At 36.7% G+C, this 20,177-nt stretch overlaps 1 pseudogene; it reads right to left on the reverse strand.

The window, feature by feature from the left end:
- Positions 1–657: 657 nt before the first annotated feature.
- The window catches only part of LOC134484174 (vomeronasal type-2 receptor 116-like), a 56,275-nt pseudogene continuing 36,755 nt past the window's right edge, over positions 658–20,177 (reverse strand).

A 20,177-nucleotide genomic window follows, 5' to 3' on the forward strand; every position in this document is an offset into this window, starting at 1 on the left:
CTAACCTTGACCCATGGGAGATCCTGGAGACTGAGTTACCAGCCAGGTTGGTCTGAAGCCTCTGGTACAATTATAGCAGAGGTTGTTTGATCTGGCCTCAGTCGGAGAAGATGCATCTAATTCCTGATAGACTTGGGGCCCCAGGGTACAAGGAAGCCTAAGGGGGCATTGAGGGGGCATTCTCTCAGAGGTAAGGCTGAGGAAGAAAGGGATGAGAAAATATAGGAGGGTGGACTGGGAATAGGGCAATGGCTACAATGTTACAAATAAAATAATAAAAAAAAGATATTTCAAGTTCTGTTTCTAATTCAGGCAGAGAAAAACTATCTATCTAGTTCAAAGGCAAATAAAAAACATGAAAAGAAAGTTTATATCAAAGAAAGACACAAAAATTCAACATGTTTCAGATATGACACCACCAATTCTTAGACTAGAAACAGTGAAGGCTTGGAAAGTGGATGTGGTTTTCAAAACTAGAAAACAAAACAAAATAAAAAGGCTCTCATAGTAGAACATTGTAATACAATTGGATAAAGAAAATACCCTAACAGAATTCAATGCACTTTATAATTTTAGAACACATTCTTAGAAAAATATATGGAATGCAATAAAACATTTTATGAAGATATTAACATGAAAGTTAACTTGATTTTGGAACTATGTTTTAAGAGACTCGTTTCTTCTAGAATTCATTTTGTCTCTGATATAATTAAGTGTATTCTCATCTGGTCTGAACAAGATAATGTAACACTTAGGTACAAATATGAAGCCAAGGAGTGCTGTGCTGGAAGCCAAGATAGAGAATATTTCCGTAGCAACCATGAATTTCCCCATAGTGCTATGGTAGACAGGAAGAAAGGTGATCCAGATACAAAAGAACACAAGCAAGCTGAATGACAGAAATTTGGATTAATTTAATGTATCAGCCAGAGTTCTAGACAAGAAGGCCATGGTATAAACCCCAAGTGCCAAGAAGCAGAGGTATCCTAGGGTACAGTAGAAGGAAACAGATGAAAATTTGTTACAAAATATGATGATGTGCCCATGTTTAGTATGAAAATATTGGTTGATGAATGGAGGACAGGTTGCCATCCATATTTCACAAAATAAAAAACTTGGGTTAGGGTGCAGATAGGAATGATGTAGTTTGGGGCCCTGGATTTCATTAGCCATCTTACCATTCTCCCCGGAAAAGTGGCCTTGAATGCAATGACCACAGTAATAGCTTTGGCCAACACAGTGGCAAGAGCCAGAGTGAATACAACTCCAAATGTGATCTGCTGCAGGATGCAGGTGTCTTTGTTTGGCTGGCCAATGAATGTCAAAGAACAAAGAAAACAGAAAGTAAATGTGATAAGCAAAATGTAAATTGAGAGCTTGGTTATTGGCTTTCACAATAGGAGTGTCTCTGTACTTCACAAAAATGTCAATAACAAAGGCTGTGAGTGTAGATAAACACAGCTATGCTGGCAAAAGTCATCCCAAAGAGATCTTGATAAGCCAGAAAGCTCACAGTTTCCTGGAGGCAATGGTTATTCTCCATATTTGCACAATGTCTGGACACTTCAGACACTGATCCACATCTGGTCAGAAATGTAGGTTATCATGAGACCATGAGTCCAGGCTGAGTTGATGCTTTATTTCTGAGACATTGTTTAATGCCTGCACTCTTATTGATGTTACATTTCTTTGCTTTCTGAGGGACAAATTAATAAGAACATTGTTGTGTATAATTGTATATTCATAAAGTAAACTTTCTTATATATTTCTTTTTGTATTTATGATCACATAAAATGTTTCGATCCAACCCATCTCTCTTTTCTATTGTTAATGTTTCTTCTTTCCCTCATTTTATCCTCATAATATAATGTGTTCTCTGTCTCTGTTTCTCTGTCTCTCTTTCTGTCTCTCTTTGTCTCTCTCTGTTCCTTTCCCTCTCTCTCTCTCTTTCTCTCTCTCTCTATTACCAGTGTATACATTGTTGGGTATGGCTTCAGTTGGACAGCAAACATTCAGGGTCTACACTGTTAAAGAAATGTGGTGTTTCCCTTTGTATTGCAAGGTACTTCCAGGAACTTCTTCAATAATCCATCTTCATTATAGTTATTTAAATTGAACTAGCCTAATGCTTTTCCTCTCTTACAATTTTCTCTGCCTTTTCTGACATTGGTATATACCTTTTGGAAGTAACTAGAAGAGTAAGTTATATTGAATAAATGTTCCCAGATATCACTTCATAAATAAAATAGGCTTTTTGAACTATACATGCAAAACTTATTACAGAGAATATTTTTGCAACACGTCTCAATTAATGATTTTTTAAAAATATACATGAGTCTTAAATTCACTTTTCTTCTTAAAATTCTTTGTTTTTAATTTTTTTTATTCTCTGCTGGAGTTTAGTGAAGAAAGCCTATTCCATTACAATTAATATTACATTAGTAAATGCTCAAAAAGCACGCAATATAATGATTTCATAACATTTGAGAAAAGGATCTATTGCACATAAATAGAAAATTATTACAAGATTTGAAAGACTTAAGAAAACAGTTGTATCATTCTCTGCTCTTGTAATTTTGTAAAAATGATGATTAACATAAAATATATATGCCAAGATTTGTGTGTCACATTATCATAAGTTCCAAATATCTCTAAATTTCTTATGTGAATTGATCACTAGACTTTAAATTTTATTTTACTAATAATACCAATTTTTTACTAGTAATAATATCTCAACTTGTAAAAGGTATTATTTTAAAGTATATTGGTTAATCAGCAATATTTTAAAATTTGCAATGCTTTGCATTTCTTTGAGCTGTGTAATGATGCACAGTAGAGTTATTAAACAAAACTTCTGTCAGATTTGGTCTTTTTGAGTGATACACTGTTATTATGTAGACACAGAATACATTCCCAAACTGACTTGGTGACACACATGAATACATATATTCACACACAACCCCACCACAATACATAAATACATATGTATTTGTATACATATATGTATACATATGTATATTTATATGAATATTTAGTCACATTTATTTACTATATCTATAATACATATGCATTTTTGGCTAAAGGTTGATAGTAATATTTACTATTAAAGAATGATGGTATTTATAAAAGACAGTGTAGAAACTTCATAATAATCAGGAGCCTCTGAAAACTAAAGAATCAGTTTTATCCAAAAACTTCATGACACTTCTACATATAAACTTATGGCTGTGATAGCATGTACATGATGGGTACAAGCTCATGCATGATCAATAATCATAATAGATGGAAGATTAACATGAAGTCTCACTTTTACCTGAGGAGCTATAATAATTTTTTTAAGTAAGAATATTAGAGTCAACTTTCTTTATAATTGTTACCAATAGAAAGTATTATTTCTATAGTTCAGGTATCACATTTAAACATATATGTAGGACAAATTGGAGAGAAAAAAATAAAAATTAATAGAGAAAGGAAAACTTAAAATAAGCAGAGACCTAGAGATGTGGTCCTTATGATTTTGTGGGCATGAATATTATCAAATATAGCATACTGGATTATGACAAAAATGAATAAATATAATTTGAAATTTTTCTGTATTAATACAACCAAGACTTGGTTTTACTAGAGATAGAAATACAGAATGTTAATTTGCATGTGTGTTGAAGATGCCATAAATTTGCTCATTATATATTCTTCTTGGTTCAGATTATAAATTCCATAACATCTCTTGGAACTTTGTACATTTCTATATTAAAGACTGTTCATGATGCCTTGAGATTATAGTTGCAAGTAATATTTTTACTACATGTAGATGGGGAATATGAAAGGAATCCTACACATTAAGAAAATTTAAATATTCAATTAGTGTGGAAAGTAAATATAATGGAGAAATCAAGCACAAATTTTCATTTGGCCCCTTGTATTGCACACACGGTGGTCAATGAGTAGAGAGTTGTTCCGTTTCCACATGTTTCTTGGCTTTCTATTTCTCTGTTGTTGACATGTAGCTTTAATTCATTGTGGGCTGAAAGACTCAATGAGCTATTCCAAGTTTTTGCATGTTTTGAAACTTGCTTTGTGACAAACTCTATGGTCAGTATTGGAGATTGTTCTGTGAGGTGCTGAAAAGTTTGTTTTCGTGTGTGTGTGTGTGTGTGTGTGTGTGTGTGTGTGTGTGTGTGTGTGTGTGTAATGTTCTGTAAATATCAGATTGGTCCATTTGAATCATAGCATTTGTTTGTTCAGTTATTTCTCTTTTACTTTAGTTTCTGTGAAGATAACCAGACCACAGAAAAGTGTATGGTCTTGAAGTCTCCAATTTTTGATGTATAGAGTATGATGTGTGATTTATGCCTTAATAGCATGGCTTTTCTAAATATGGTTTCCCTGGAATTTGAAGCATAGACTTTTAGAATACAGAAGACTTATCAGTGGATTATAATTTGATAGTTGGCATATGTGGTCTCTTACAGTTTGAGACACAATTGCCCAGACATTTCTGACTTCTCAAGAGTAATTATATCTGTGGTTGTATGTTATCTGCCAGTCCTCCATTGCAGTTTTTAATATTCTTTCTTTTTTCTGTACATTTTTTGTTTTGTTTTGTTTTGGTTTGGTTTGGTTCTTTTGCTGGTTGATTGTTTTTTTCTGGTGCAATGTACTTGCTATTTTTTAATCTCTTATCTTTATAGTCATCTATTTTTGATTATAGAAATTGTCTTCTATGAATTTGTTGAAAGTATTTTCTCTGGCTTAGACTATGAATCTTCTGTTCTTCTACCCCTATTTTTTAAAGTTTTCAATTTTCATAGTATCCTAGGATTCCTTGATGTTTTGTTTCAGAAATTTTGTGGATTTCTCATTTTCTTTTACTTAAATTTTCATTTCTTTCATTTTATCCTCTACACCAGAGATTATCTCTGCCACTTCTGATATTAAGTTGCTTATATTTCAGCTGAAGTTTGTTTTCTATCTCCACAAATGCCATGCAGTTTTTATCACCATTGCTCTGCAGTATAGCTTGAGATCAGGGATGGTGATTCTTGCAGAAGTTCTTTTATTGTTGAGAATAGTTAATGGTATCCTGAGTTTCTATAATATTCCCGATAAATTTGAGAATTGCTCTTTCTATCTCTGTGAAAGATTGAGTTGGGACTTTGATGGGGAATGACTTGAATCTGTAGATTGTTTTTGGTAAGATAGCAATTTTTACTATATTAATTTTGCCAATCCAAGAACATGGGAGATCTTTACATCTTCTGAGGTCTTCTTCAATTTATTTCTTCTGAGACTTGAAGTTCTTACAGATCTTTCATTTGCTTGGCTAGAATCACACTGAGATATTTCATATTATTTTTGAGTATCATAAAGGATACTAATTTCTCTTTACTAATTTCTTTTCAGTCCCTTTATTTTTTTAAGTAGCAGGAGGCTACAGATTTCTATGAGTTAATTTTGTCTCTAACCACTTTCCTGAAGTGGTTTATCAAATTTAGGAGTTTAGTGAATTATTTTGGGTCACTTTTGTATACTATCATATTATTGCCAAATAATAACATCTTGAATTCCTCCTTCTCAGTTCATATCCCTTTAATCTCCTTTTGTTGCCTAATTGCTCTGGATAAGACTTCACGTACCATAGTGAGTAGAGAGGGGGAGAGTAGAAGCCTTGTGTTGTCCCTGAGTTCAGTGGGATTGCTTCAAGTTTCTCTATTTTTAATTTGATGTTGGCATTTGTTTGCTCTATATTGCTTTTATTATGTTTACATATGGACCTTGACTTCATAATGTGTCCAATATTTTTAGCATGAAGTGCTATTTTATTTTGTTAAAGGCCAATTCAGTATCTAATGAAAGGATCATGTGGGTTTTTTTTTCTTTGAGATTGTTTATATAGTGGATTATGTTGAAGGATTTCCATATATTTAACCATCCCTACATCCCTGGAATGAAGCCTAATTGATCATGCTGAAGGATCATTTTGTTGAATTTTTGAATTTGGTTTGTGAGAATTTAATTGTGTAATTTCCATTGATATTCATGAGGGAAATAGATCTGAAGTTCTTGTTCTTTTTTGGGTCTTTGTGAAATTTAGGTGTCAGTGTAAATATATATTGAATAGTTTTCCTTCTGTATCTATTTTCTGAAATAGTTTGAGAAAGATTGGTACTAAATCTTCTTTGAATGTCTGATAGAATTCTGCACTAAAACCAGCGCTAATGCTGGGAATTTTTTTTGGGGGGGAGACTTAAATATATATATGTGTGTGTGTGTGTGTGTGTATGTATATGTATGTATACATATATTTCTTTACTTACATTTCAAAGGTTATTCCCCTTCCGACTTTCCTGTCCATAAGCCCCCCATTCCCTCCCCCTCCCCCATACGTGTATTCCCCTATACATCCCCCTTATTGCCCTCCCCATATTCCCCTGCACTGGAGGACCAACCTTGGGCAAGACCAAGAGCTTTCGGTTCCACTGGTACACCAACAAGGCACATATGCATTTGGAGCCCTGGGTCAGTCCATGCATAGTCTTTTGGTAGTGGTTTAGTCCTTGGAAACTCTGGTTGGTTGGCATTGTTGTTTTTACGGGGTTGCAAGCTCCTTCAACTCTTTCAATACTTCCTCTAATTGCCCCCCAACGGGGTTCTATTTCAGTTCAGTGATTTGCTTCTAGCATTTACCTCTGTATTGGACATGCTCTGGCTGTGCCTCTCCGGAGATATCTATATCCAGTCCCTTTCCACATGCATTTTTTAGATTCATCAATCTTATCTAGTTTTGGTGGCTGTATATATATGGGCCACACATGTGTCAAGCTCTGAATGGCCATTCCTTGAGTCGCTGCTCTAAACTTTGCTTCCATATCCCCTCCTATGAATATTTTCCCCCTTTAAGAAGGAGTGGGAGCATCTGCATTTTGGTCATCCTTCTTCTTGAGCTTCCTGTGGTCTGTAGATTGCATCTTGGGTAATTTGAGTTTTTAGCTAATATCCACTTATCAATGAGTGCATACCAAGTGTGTTTTTTCTGTGATTGAGTAACCTCACTCAGGATGATATTTTCTAATTCATTCCATTTTCCTATGAGTTTCATGAAGTCATTGTGTTTGACAACTGAGTAGTACTCCATTGTGTAGTTGTACCACATTTTTTGCATCCATTCCTCTGTTGAAGGGTATCTGGGTTCTTTCCAGCTTCTGGCTATTATAAATAAGGCTGCTATGAACATAGTGGAGAATGAGTCTTTGTTGTATGTTGGAGCATCTTTTAATGACTGCTTCTATTTCCTAAGTGGTTATGGGGCACTTAAATGATTTATTTGATCCATATTTAAATTTGGTACTTGGTATCTGTTCAGAAAATTATCCATTTCATTCAGATTTTTCAATTTTGTTGAATATAAGCTTTTTTGTAGGAACTGATTTTTTTTTAATTTTTAAATTCTTCAGTTTCTGATTTTGTTCATTTGGATACTGTCTCTGTGCCCTGTGATAAGTATGCTAAGTGTTTATCTCTCTTGGATTTTTTCAAAGAAAAAGCCTCTGGTTTTCTTCATTCTTGGTATAGTTCTCTTTGTTTGTACTTGGTTGATTTCATCCCAGAGTTTGATTATTTCCTGCCATTTACTCCTACTTGGTGTATTCACTTCTTTTTGTTCTAAAGCTTCAGATGCGTTCTTAAGCTACTAGTGTAAGTTCTCTTCAATTTCTTTATGGAAACACTCAGAGATATGAGTTTTCCTCTTAGCACTGCTTTCATTATGTTCCATAATTTTCAGTATGTAATACCATCCTTTTCATTAAATTATAAAAAGTCTTTTATTTCTTTCTTTATTTCTTCCCTAACAAGTAATCATTGACTAGATAGTTGTTTAGTTTCCATGTATATATTGCCTTTCTGTTGTTTTTGTCATTGTGGAAAATCAGCCTTAATTGTGGTGATCTGATAGGATGCATGAGGTTATTTCAATCTTCTTGTATTGGCTGAGGCTTATACTTTGTCTGATTATATAGTAAATATTGGACAAAATACCATGAGGTGATGAGAAGTTATATTCTTTTGTTTTAGGGTAAAATGTTTTGTATATGTATTTTTAAGTCCATTTGGTTCATAACTTCTGTTATTTCATTGTGTCCCTGTTTTTTTTTTATTCTGAAATGATATGTCCATTGGTGAGAGTGGGATGTTAAAGTCTCTTATTATAAAACTATGCGAGTTTCACTATGTGTTTAAGCTTTGGTAATGGTCCTTTTACAAATGTGGGTGCTCTTGAATTTGGGGCATAGATGTTAAGATCTGAGAGTTCCTCTTGATAAGGATATTGTGTCCTACTCCATCTTTTTTGTGGGGGGTAATCCAGATAAAACTTATTATTATTATTATTATTATTATTATTATTATTATTATTATTTGGGATGGGGTTAGTGACATGTCTCAGTGGATAATGGCACTCAAACCTTATGACCTGAGTTCAATACCCAGAAACCATGTGGGTAGAGAGAATGCCTTCAAAAATATTTGTCCTCTAACACCCTCGCTCATACCCACACATCAAACACACATAGTAATAAATACAAATTAGATTGTAGTTTTTGGAATTCTCCCAGATCCTGATGTAGGACTGAGATTTAGAACCTGGCACTGTTGACTGCAATATGTACAGTTCACAGATACAATATTCATTTTCTGTTGCTCTAACAAAACTCATGAGGATGTAAGGCTCATTATTCTTTTTTTCCCTCAAGCTTTATTTTTTTTCCTCCATCTTTATTAACTTGGGTATTTGTTATTTACATTTCAACTGTTATTCCCTTTCTTGGTTTCCAGGCCAACATCCCCCTAAAACCTCCCCATCTCCTTCTATATGGGTGTTTTCCTCCCCATCCTCCTGTCATTACCACCCTCCCCCCAACAATCACCTTCACTGGGGGTTCAATCTTGACAGGACCAAGGGCTTCCCCTTCCACTGGTGCTCTTACTGGCTATTCATTGCCACCTATGCAGTTGGAGCCTAGGGTCAGTCCATGTACAGTTTTTGGGTAGTCCCTGGAAGCTCTGCTTGGTTGGCATTGATGTTCATATATCTGAAGCCCCTTCAAGCTTTTTCAGCTATTTCTATGATTCCTTCAATGGGGGTCCCATTCTCAGTTCAGTGGTTTGCTGCTGGCATTCAACTATGTATTTGCCATACTTGGCTGTGTCTCTCAGGAGAGATCTAGATCTGGTTCCTGCCAGCCTGTACTTCTTTCCTTCATCCATTTTATCTAGTTTAGTGGCTGTATATATATGGGCATTCCTTCAGCCTCCGTACTAAACTTTGCCTCCCTGTTCCCTCCCAAGGGTATTATTATTCCCCTTTTAAAGAAGGAGTGAAGCATTTGCATTTTGGTAATCTTTCTTTAGTTTCATGTGTTCTGTGCATCTAGGGTAATTCAAGCATTTGAGCTAATATCCACTTATCAATGAGTGCATACCATGTGTGTTTTTCTGTGATTGGGTTACCTCACTCAGGATGATATTTTCCAGTTCCATCCATTTGCCTATGAACTTCAAACAGTCAATGTTTTTGATAGATGAGTAGTATTTCATTGTGTAGATTTACCACATTTTCTTTATCCATTCCTCTGTTGAAGGGCATCTGGGTTCTATCCAGCGACTGGCTATTATAAATAAGGCTTCTATGAACATAGTGGATCTTGTGTCTTTGCTATATGTTGGGGCAACTTTTGAGTATATGCCGAAGAGACATATAGCTGGGTCCTCAGGTAGTTCAATGTCCAATATTCTGAGGAACCTCCAGACTGAATTCCAGAATAGTTGTACCAGTCTGCAATCCCCCCAACAATGGAGAAGTGTTCCTCTTTTCTCCACATCCTCAACAGCATCTGCTGTCACCAGAGTTTTTGATCTTAGCCATTTTGACTGGTATGAGGTGGAATCTCTGGGTTGTTTTGATTTGCATTTCCCTTATGACTAAAGATGTTGAACATTTCTTTATGTGTTTCTGATCCATTCAGCATTCCTCAGCGGTGAATTCTTTGTTTAGCTCTGAACCCCATTTTTTAAATCTTTATTGACTTGAATATTTCTTATTTACATTGTGATTGTTATTCCCCTTCCAGTTTCCAGGCCAACATCCCCCTAACACCTCCCCCTTACCTTCTATATGGGCTTCCCCTCCCCATCCTCCCCCCATTATCACACTCCCTCCAAAAATCACATTCACAAGGTGTTCAATCTTGGCAGAACCAAGGGCTTCCCCTTCCACTGGTGCTCTTACTAGGCTATTCATTGCTACCTATGAGGTTGGAGCCTAAGGTCAGTCCTTGTATAATCTTTGAGTATTGGCTTAATCCCTGGAAGCTCTGGTTGGACAGCATTGTTGTTCTTATGGGGTCTCGAGCAACTTCAAGTTCTTCCATTCCTTTCTCTGATTCCTTCAACTGGGGTCCAGTTCTCAGTGCAGTGGTTTGCTGCTGGCATTTGCCTATGTATTTGCTGTATTCTGGGTGTGTTCCTCAGGAGAGATCTACATCCGGTTCCTGTCAGCCTGCAATTCTTTGCTTTATCCATCTTGTCTAGTTTGGTGGCTACATATGTATGGGCCACATGTGGGGCAGGCTCTGAATGGGTGTTCCTTCTGCCTCTGTTCTAAATTTTGCCTCCCTATTCCCTGCCAAAGGTATTCTTGTTCCCCTTTCAAAGAAGGAGTGAAACATTCACATTTTGGTCATTCCTCTTGAGTTTCATGAGTTCTGTGCATCTAGGGCAATTCAAGCATTTGGGCTAACAGCCACTTATCAATGAGTGCATACCATGTGTGTTTTTCTGTGATTGGGTTACCTCACTCAGGATGATATTTTCCAGTTCCATCCATTTGCTTATGAATTTCATAAAGTCATTGTTCTTGATAGCTGGGTAATATTCCATTTTGTAGATGTAACATATTTTCTGTATCCATTCCTCTGTTGAATGGCATCTGGGTTCTTTCCAGCTTCTGGATATTATAAAGAAGGCTGCTATGAACATAGTGGAGCATGTGCCTTTGTTATAGGTTGTGGAATCTTTGGGTATTTGCTCAAGAGAGGTATAGCTGGGTGCTCAGGTACTTCAATGTCCAATTTTCTGAGGAACCTCCAGATTGATTTCCAGAATGGTTGTAGAAGTCTGCAGTCCCACCAACAATGGATGAGTGTTCCTCTTTCTCCACATCCTCTGCAGCATTTGCTGTCACCTGAGTTTTTGATATTATCCATTCTCACTGGTGTGAGGTAAAATCTCAGGTTTGTTTTGATTTGCATTTCCCTTATGACTAAAGATGTTGAACATTGCATTATGTTTCTCAGTGATTCGGCATTCGTCAGCTGTGAATTCTTTGTTTACCTCTGAATCCCATCTTTTAATAGGGTTGTTTGTCTCCCTGTGGTCTAACTTTTGTGTTCTTTGTATATTTTGGATGTAAGCCCTCTATCAGTTGTAGGATTGATAAAGATCTTTTCTCAATCTGTTGGTTGTCATTTTGACCTAACAACAGTGTCTTTTGCCTTACAGAAGCTTTGCAGTTTTATGAGATCCCATTTGTCCATTATTGATCTTAGAGCATAAGCCATTGGTGTTTTGTTCAGGAAATTTTTCTCCAGTGCCCATGATGTGTTCGAGATTCTTCCCCACTTTTTCTTCTACTAGTTTGAGTGGATTTGGTTTGATGTGGTGGTCCTTCATCCACTTGGACTTAAGCTTTGCACAGAGTGATAAACATGGATCGATATGCATTCTTCTATATACTGATCTCCAGTTGAACCAGTACAATATGCTGAAAATGCTATCTTTTTTCCATTATACTGTTTTGGCTCCTTTGTCAAAAATCAAGTAACCATAGGTGTATGGGTTCATCTCTACGTCTTCATTTCTATTCCATGGTCTATCTGTCTGTATCTGTACCAATACCATGCAGATTTAATCACTATTGCTCTGTAATACTGCTTGAGTTCAGAGATAGTGATTCTCCCCAGAAGTCCTTTTATTGTTTAGGATAGTTTTAGCTATCCTGTGATTTTGTTATTCTAGATGAATTTGTATATTGTTCTGTCTAACTGTCTGAAGAATTGGATTGGTATTTTGATGGGGATTGCATTGAATCTGTAGATCGCTTCTGGTAAAACAGTCATTTTTACTATATTAATCCTGCCAATCCATGATCATGGGAGATCTTTCCATCTTCTGACGTCTTCTTCAATTCCTTTCTTCAGAAGATTGAAATTCTTATCATACAGATCTTTTATTTGCTTGGTCAAAGTCACACCAAGGTATTTTATATTATTTGGGACTATTATGAAGGGTGTCATTTCCCTAATTTCTTTCTCAGCTTGTTTCTCTTTTGTGTAGAGGAAGGCTACTGATTTATTTGAGTTAAATTTATACCTAGCCACTTTGCTGAAGGTGTTTATCAGGTTTAGTAGCTCTCCGGTGGAACTTTTGGGATAATTTAAATATTCTATCATATCATCTGCAAATAGTGATATTTTGACTTCTTTTCCAATCTGTATCCCCTTGATCTCCTTTGGTTGTCTTATTGCTCAGAAAAGTTGTAGATCTTTTCGCAATCTGTTGGTTGTTGTTTTGTCCTAACAACAGTCTCCTTTGCCTTACCGAAGCTTTGCAGTTTTATTAGATCCCGTTTGTCCATTCTTGATCTTAGAGCACAAGCCATTGGTGTTTTGTTCAATAAATTTTCTCCAGTGCCCATGTGTTCGACATTCTTCCCCACTTTTTCTTCTATTGGAGTGTATGTAATTTGATGTGGAGGTCCTTGATCCACTTGGACTTCAGTTTTGTACAGGGTGATAAGAATGGTTTAATATGCATTTTTCTACTTGCTGACCTCCAGTTGAAACATCACCATTTGCTGAAAATGCTATCTTTTTTCCATTGGATGGTTTTGGCTCCTTTGTCAAAAATCAAGTGACCATAGGTGTTGGGTTCATTTCTGCGTCTTCAGTTCTATTCCACTTGTCTATCTGTCTCTGTACCAATACCATGCAGTTTTTATCACTATTGCTCTGTAATACTGCTTGAGTTCAGGGATAGTAATCCCCCCGAAGACCTTTTATTGTTGAGGATAGTCTTAACTATTCTGGTTTTTTTTTTGTTAGTCCAGATGAATTTGCAAATTGTTCTGTCTAACTCTATGAAGAATTGGTTTGGAATTTTGATGGGGATTGCATAGAATCTGTAGATTGCTTTTGGTAAAATGGCCATTTTTACTATATTAATCCTGCCAATCCATGAGCATGGGAGATCTTTCCATCTTCTGATATCTTCTTCAAATTCTTTCTTCAAAGGCTTGAAATTATTATCATACAGATCTTTCACTTGCTTGGTTAAAGTCACAGCAGGGTATTGTATATTATTTGGGACTATTATGGATGGTGTCATTTCTCTAATTTGTCTCTCGACTTGTTCCTCTTTTGTGTAGAGGAAGGCTACTGATTTACTTGAGTTAATTTTATACACAGCCACTTTGCTGAAGTTGTTTATCATGTTCAGTAGTTCTATTTTGGAACTTTTGGGATCACTTAAGTACACAATAATATCGTCTGAAAATAGTGATATTTTTACTTCTTCCTTTCCATTCTGTATCCCTTTGATCTACTTTGTTGTCTGCTTGCTTTGGTTAGGACTCAGAGAACTATATTTAATAAGTAGGGAGAGAGTGGGCAGCCTTGTCTACTCCCTGACTTTAGTGGGATTGCTTCAAGTTTTTCTCCATTTAGTTTAATATTAGCTACTGGTATACTATGTTAAGGTATGGGCCTTGAATTCTTGTTGTTTCCAGGACTTTTATCATGAAGGGGTGTTGAATTTTTTGAAATGCTTTCTCAGCTTCTAATGTAATGATCATTTGTTTTTTATGTTTCAGTTTATTTACATAGTGGATTGTGGTAATGATTTTCCGTATATTAAACCACCCCTGCATCCCGGGAATGAAGCCTACTTGATCATGATGTATGATTGTTTTTATGTGCTCTTGAATTCAATTTGCAAGAATTTTATTGAGTATCTTTGCATCGATATTCATAAGGGAAACTGGTCTGAAGTTCTCTTTCTTTGTTGGGTCTTTGTGTGGTTTAGGTATAAGAGTACTTGTGGCATCATAGAAGGAACTCAGTGGCACTCCATCTGTTTCAATTTCGTGGAATATTTTGGATAGTATTGGTATGAGGTCTTCTATGATGGTCTCATAGAATTCTGCACTGAACCCATCTGGACCTGGGGTCTTTGTTGGGAGACGTTTAATGACTGCTTCTATTTCATTATGAGTTATGGGGTTGTTCAAATGGTATATGTATTCCCGATTTAACTTCCATACCTGATATTTCTTTAGGAAATTGTCCATTTCCTCCAGATTTTCAAGTTTTGTTGAATATAGGCTTTTGTAGTAAGATCTGATGATTGTTTGAATTTCCTCTGGTTCTGGTGTTATGTCTCCCTTTTCATTTCTGATTTTGTTCATTTGGACACATTCTCTGTCTGTGTGCTCTAGTTAGTCTGGCTAAGGGTTTATCTATCTTGTTTATTTTCTCAAATAACTAGCTTTTGGTTCTGTTGATTCTTTGTATAGTCTTTTTTTTTCTACTTATTTGATTTCAGCTCTGAGTTTGATTATTTCCTGCCTTCTACTCCTCCTGGGTGTGCTTGCTTCTTTCTCTTCTAGAGCTTTTAGGCGTGCTGTCAACCTGCTGATATATGCTCTCTCCTGTTTCTTTCTGCAGGCACTCAGAGTTATGAGTTTTCCTCTTAGCACAGCTTTCATTGTGTCTCATAAGTTTGGGCATGTTGAACCTTCATTTTCACTAAGTTCAAAGAAGTCTTTAATTTCCTTCTTTCTTTGTTCCTTTTCTAGGTTATCATTGAGTAGAGCATTATTTGTCTTCCAGGTAAATGTGCGCATTCTTCCCTTATTGTTATTGAAGACCAGCTTTTACCCATGATGGTCTGATAAAATGTATAGAATTATTTTTATCTTTCTGTATCTGTTGAGGTCTGTTTTACAACCAATTATATGGTAAATTTTGGAGAAAGTACCATGAGTTGGTGAGAAGAATGTATATCCTTCCATTTTAGGATAGAATGTTCTGTTAATATCTTTTAAATCCATGTGGTTCATGAATTCACTTAGTCTGTATATGTCTTTGTTTAATTTCTGTTTCCATGATCTCTCCATTGATGAGAATGGGGTGTCAAAATCTCCTATTATTTTATGACGTGCAATGTGTGCTTTGAGATTTAGTAAGCTTTCTTTTATGTATGTAGGTGGCCTTGTATATGGAGCATAGATATTTAGAATTGAGAGTTCATCTTGGTGCATTTTTCCTTTGATGAATATGAAGTGTCCTTCCTTATCTTTTTTGACGACTTTTGGTTGAAAATCTATTTTATTTCATATTTGAATGGCTACTGCAGCTTGCTTCTTCAGTCCATTTGCTTGGAAAGTTTTTTTCCAACCTTTTACTCTGAGGTACAGTCTGTCTTTGTTTCTAAGGTATGTTTCCTGTAGGCCACAAAATTTTGGGTCCTCATTGCGTATCCAGTTTGTTAATCTGTGTATTTTTACTGGGGAATTGAGTCCATTGTTGTTGAGAGGTATTAAGGAATAGTGATTGCTGCATACTGTTATCTTCATATTTGGATCTGAGATTATGTTTGTGTGCTTGACTTCTCTTTGATTTGTTGCCAAGACGATTAGCTTTTTCTAGGTTGTAGCTTACCTCCTTGTGTTGAGCTTTACCATTTATTATCCATTGTAGGGATGGGATTGTAGAAAGATGTTGTGTAAATTTGATTTTCTTATGGAATGTCTTGGTTTCTCCATCTGTGTTAATTGAGAGTTTTGCAGGATACAATAACCTAGGCTGGCATTTGTGTTCTCTTAGGGTCTGTATGACATCAGTCCAGGATCTTCTGGCTTTCATAGTCTCTGGCAAGAGGTCTGGTGTAATTCCGATAGGTCTGCCTTTATATGTTACTTGACCTTTTTTTCCCTTACTGCTTTTAATATTCTTTCTTTATTTGGTGCATTTGGTGTTTTGACTACTATGTGTCTGGAGGAGTTTCTTTTCTGGTCTAATCTATTTGGAGTTCTGTAGGCTTCTTGCGTGTTTATGGGCATCTCTTTCTTTAGGTTAGGGAAGTTTTCTTCTTTGATTTTGTTGAAGATAATTTCTGGTCCTTTGAACTGGGAGTCTTCATTCTCTTCTATACCTATTACCCTTAGGTTTGATCTTCTCATTTCCTGTTTGTTTTCAGCCAGTACCTGTCCTGTTTTACATTATCTTTCACAGTTCTGTCAATGATTTCTATAGAATCTCCTGAGATTCTCTCTTCTATCTCTTGCATTCTGTTGGTGATGCTTGTATTTACCGATCCTTGTCTCTTCCTTTGGTTGTCTTTTATTTATTTATTTATTTATTTATTTATTTATTTATTTAATTTTCAAGTTTTTTTTCTTTTTTTTCTATTTTTTCAATTTCTTTATTTTCTCCACCTTTATTTAATTGGGTATTTCTTATTCACATTTCAACTGTTATTCCCTTTCTCGGTTTCCAGGCCAACATCCCCCAAAACACTCCCCCTCCCGTTCTATATAGGTGTTCCCCTCCCCATCCTCCTCCCCATTACTGCTCTCACCCCAACAACCCCGTTCACTTGTGGTCCAGTCTTGGCAGGACCAAAGGCTTTCCCTTCCACTGGTGCCCTTACTAGGCTATTAATTGCTACCTATGCAGTTGGAGCCCAGGGTGAGTCCATGTATAGTCTTTGGGTAGTGGCTTAGTCCCTGGAAGCTCTGGTTGGTATGCATTGATACTCATATCAGGTCTCAAGCTCTTTTAAACTCTTTCATTCTTTTCTCTGAATCCTTCAACAGGGGGGCCAGTTTTGAGTTCTGTGGTTTGCTGCTGCCATTCACCTATGCATTTGCCATATTCTGGCTGTGTCTCTCAAGAGAGATCTCCATCCGGTTCCTGTCAGCCTGCACTTCTTTGCTTCATCCATCTTATCTAGTTTAGTGGTTTTATATGTATGTGTCACATGTGGGGCAGGCTCTGAATGGGCGTTCCTTCAGCCTCTGTTCTACACTTTGCTCCCTATTCCCTCCCAACAGTATTCTTGTTCCCCTTTTAAAGAAAGAGTGAAGCATTCGTATTTTGGTCATCCTTCTTGAGTTTCATGTGTTTTGTGCCTCTAGGGTAATTCGAACATTTGGGATAATAACCACTGATTATCTCTCTTTGTACTTTCTTTATTGCTTCTATTTCCATTTTTAAGTCCTTCCCCTGTTTAATTGTGTTTTCCTGCAATTCTTTCAGGGATTTTTTGCATTTCCTCTCTATAGACTTCTGCTTGTTTATTTGTGTTTTCCTGCATTTCTCTAAGGGAGTTCTTTATGTGTTTCTTGAAGTCCTCCATCATCATGATCAAATGTGATTTTAAATCTAGATCTTGCTTTTCTGGTGTGTTTGGATATACAGTGTTTCCTTTGGTGGGAGAATTGGTCTCCAGTGATGCCATGTAGTCTTGGTTTCTGTTCCTTGGGTTCCTGTGCTTGCCTCTTGTCATCACCTTGTCTCTGGTGTTACCTTGTTCTGCTATTTCTGACTTTGGTTAGACCGTCCTATAGGCCTGTGTGTCAGGAGTGCTGTTGACCTCTTTTTCTGTTCTCTTTCAGCCAGTTATGGGAACAAAATGTTCTGCTTTCAGCTTGTAGTCTTTCCTGTCTACTGGTCTTCAGGTTTTCCTGTGGGCTTGTGACCTATGTCCACCAGGCATGTCACTTGGAGCAGAAAAGTTGGTCTTACCTCTGGTCTCAGGCCTTGAGTCGCTTGTCAGATTCAGGTTTCAGCTCTCAGTGAAGGCAGCAATCAGAAGCTCCTGCCCTGCCTTAGCTCGGGACCCTGTGCACAGGGTGCCAAGATGGTGCTAGGTGTTTTCCTCTAGATTCAGAAATGTGGGCAGAGAGTAGGCTCCTCTGGCTTCCCAGGTGTGATGCCCCTCTGAAGGTCTAGCTCTCCCTCCCACGGGATTTGGGTGTAGCTAGCTGTTTGACCTGGTCCCTTAAGATAAGGGCAGTGTGTGGACTGCAGTGTTTAGTGCCCCTATCTTCCTGTTCCCAGAGGCCTTTTACAGTTTCTTCTTGGGCCAGGGATATGGGTAAGGGTGGGCAATACTGGTGATCTCACCTGCCCTGCCGTCTCAGGAGTACCCACCTTTCTGGGCAGTGAGCTCTCTCCCATGTGGTCTGGGGGCTGGGATCAGCAAAGTTTGAGCCCCAGCTAGAAACCAGAAATGGATGGTCCTAGAGGAATTTTGCCTTTGTGTGTCCTAATTCCACCAAGCAGGTCACTTGGAACAGAAAAGTTGGTCTTACCTCTGGTCTCAGGCCTGGAGTCATGTCTCAGAGCCAGGTTTCATCTCTCCGTGAGGGCAGCAAACAGAAGGGCCTGCCCTGCCTTCTTTCAGGACCCTGTGCACAGGGGTCCCAGATGGCACTAGGCATTTTCCTCTAGAGTCAGAAATGTGGGCAGAGAATAGTCTCCTCTGCTCCATCTTTTTAAATAACTTTTGGTTGAAAGACTATTTTATTGGATACTGGAGTTGCTATTCCAGCTTGTGTCTTGGGAACATTTGCATAGAAAATTTTCCAGCCTTTTACTTTGAGGTAATGACTGTTTTTGTCACTGAGGTGTTTTTCATGTCTAAAGCAAAATGCTGGTTTCTGTTTATGTACGCAGCATTTAAGTCTATGTCCTTTTTATTAGGAAATTGAATTCATTGCTGTTGAGAGAGATTAAGGACCTATGATTGTTGCTTCCTGCTATTTTTGTTGTTAGATGTGGAATTGTGCTTGGTGTTTCTCTTCTTTTGGGTTTGCTCTGAGATTAGTTTCTTGCTTTTTGTTGGGTGTAGTTTCTCTCCTTTTATTGGAGTTTTCCTTCTATTATCCTCTGTAGGGCTTGATTGGTGGAAAGAGAAGTTTAGTTTTGATTTTGTCATGCATATCTTGGTATATATTTGCCTCTATGGTAATTGAGAGTTTACTGGGTATAGTAGCCTGGGCTGACATTTTTGTTCTCTTATTGCATGTATGACATCTGCCCATGATCTTCTACCTCTTATAGACTCTGTTGAGCAGTCTGGTATAATTTTGATTTGTCTCTTTAGTTGTTACTTGACCTTTTCCCCTGATATCTTTAACATTCTTTCTTTGTTCTGTACATTTTGTGTTTTATTTATTATGTAATGGGACAAATTTTTTTCTGAGATGGTCCAATATGTTCAGTGTTCTGTAAGTTTCATGTACATTAATGGGCATCTCTTTCTTTTGGTTAGGGAAATTTTCTTCTAAAATTTAGTTGAAGATGTTTGCTGGCTCTCTGAGTTGGGAAACTTTACTCACTCCTATACATATTAAGTTCAGTCTTTTCCTTGTGTCCTGGAATTTTTGAATGTTGTAACTTGGTAGAGTTGTTTATTTATTTATTCATTTATTTATTTATATTTGTATTTTGACTGTTGTATCAATATCTTCTATGATATCTTCTATAACTGGGATTTTCTTCTATCTCATTCTTTTGGCGATATTTGCATTAATGATTCTTGATCTCTTTATTTCATTTTTCATCTCCAGTGTTGTCTTTCTTTTCGATTTCTTTATTTTTTCTATTTCCATTTTTAGATTCGAGATTGTTTTGTTCAATTCCTTTACCTGTTTGGTTTTGTTTTCCTGTATTTCTTTAAGGGATATATGTGTTTCCTTTTTTAAGAATTCTACCTTTTTAACCATGCTTTCCTGTATTTCTTTAAGAGAATTATTGATGGCCTTCTTAAAGTCCTTTATCCAACTCTATACCTGATAGAGGGCTAATAATATCAAATATATTCAAAGAACTTAAGAAGTTACATTCCAGAGAGCCAAATAGCCAAACAGAAGGTGGTCCCAAATAGCTCTATTAAAAATGGGTACGAAACTAAACAAATAATTCTCAGCTGAGGAATAGCAAGTGGCTGAGAGGTACCTAAAGAAATGTTGGACATCCTTAGTCATCAGGAAAATGCATATTTAAATAACCCTGAGATTCAACCTCACACCAATTAGAATGGCTAAGATCATAATC

Source organism: Rattus norvegicus, chromosome 1, assembly GCF_036323735.1.
Source record: "Rattus norvegicus strain BN/NHsdMcwi chromosome 1, GRCr8, whole genome shotgun sequence".
Taxonomy (NCBI): domain Eukaryota; kingdom Metazoa; phylum Chordata; class Mammalia; order Rodentia; family Muridae; genus Rattus; species Rattus norvegicus.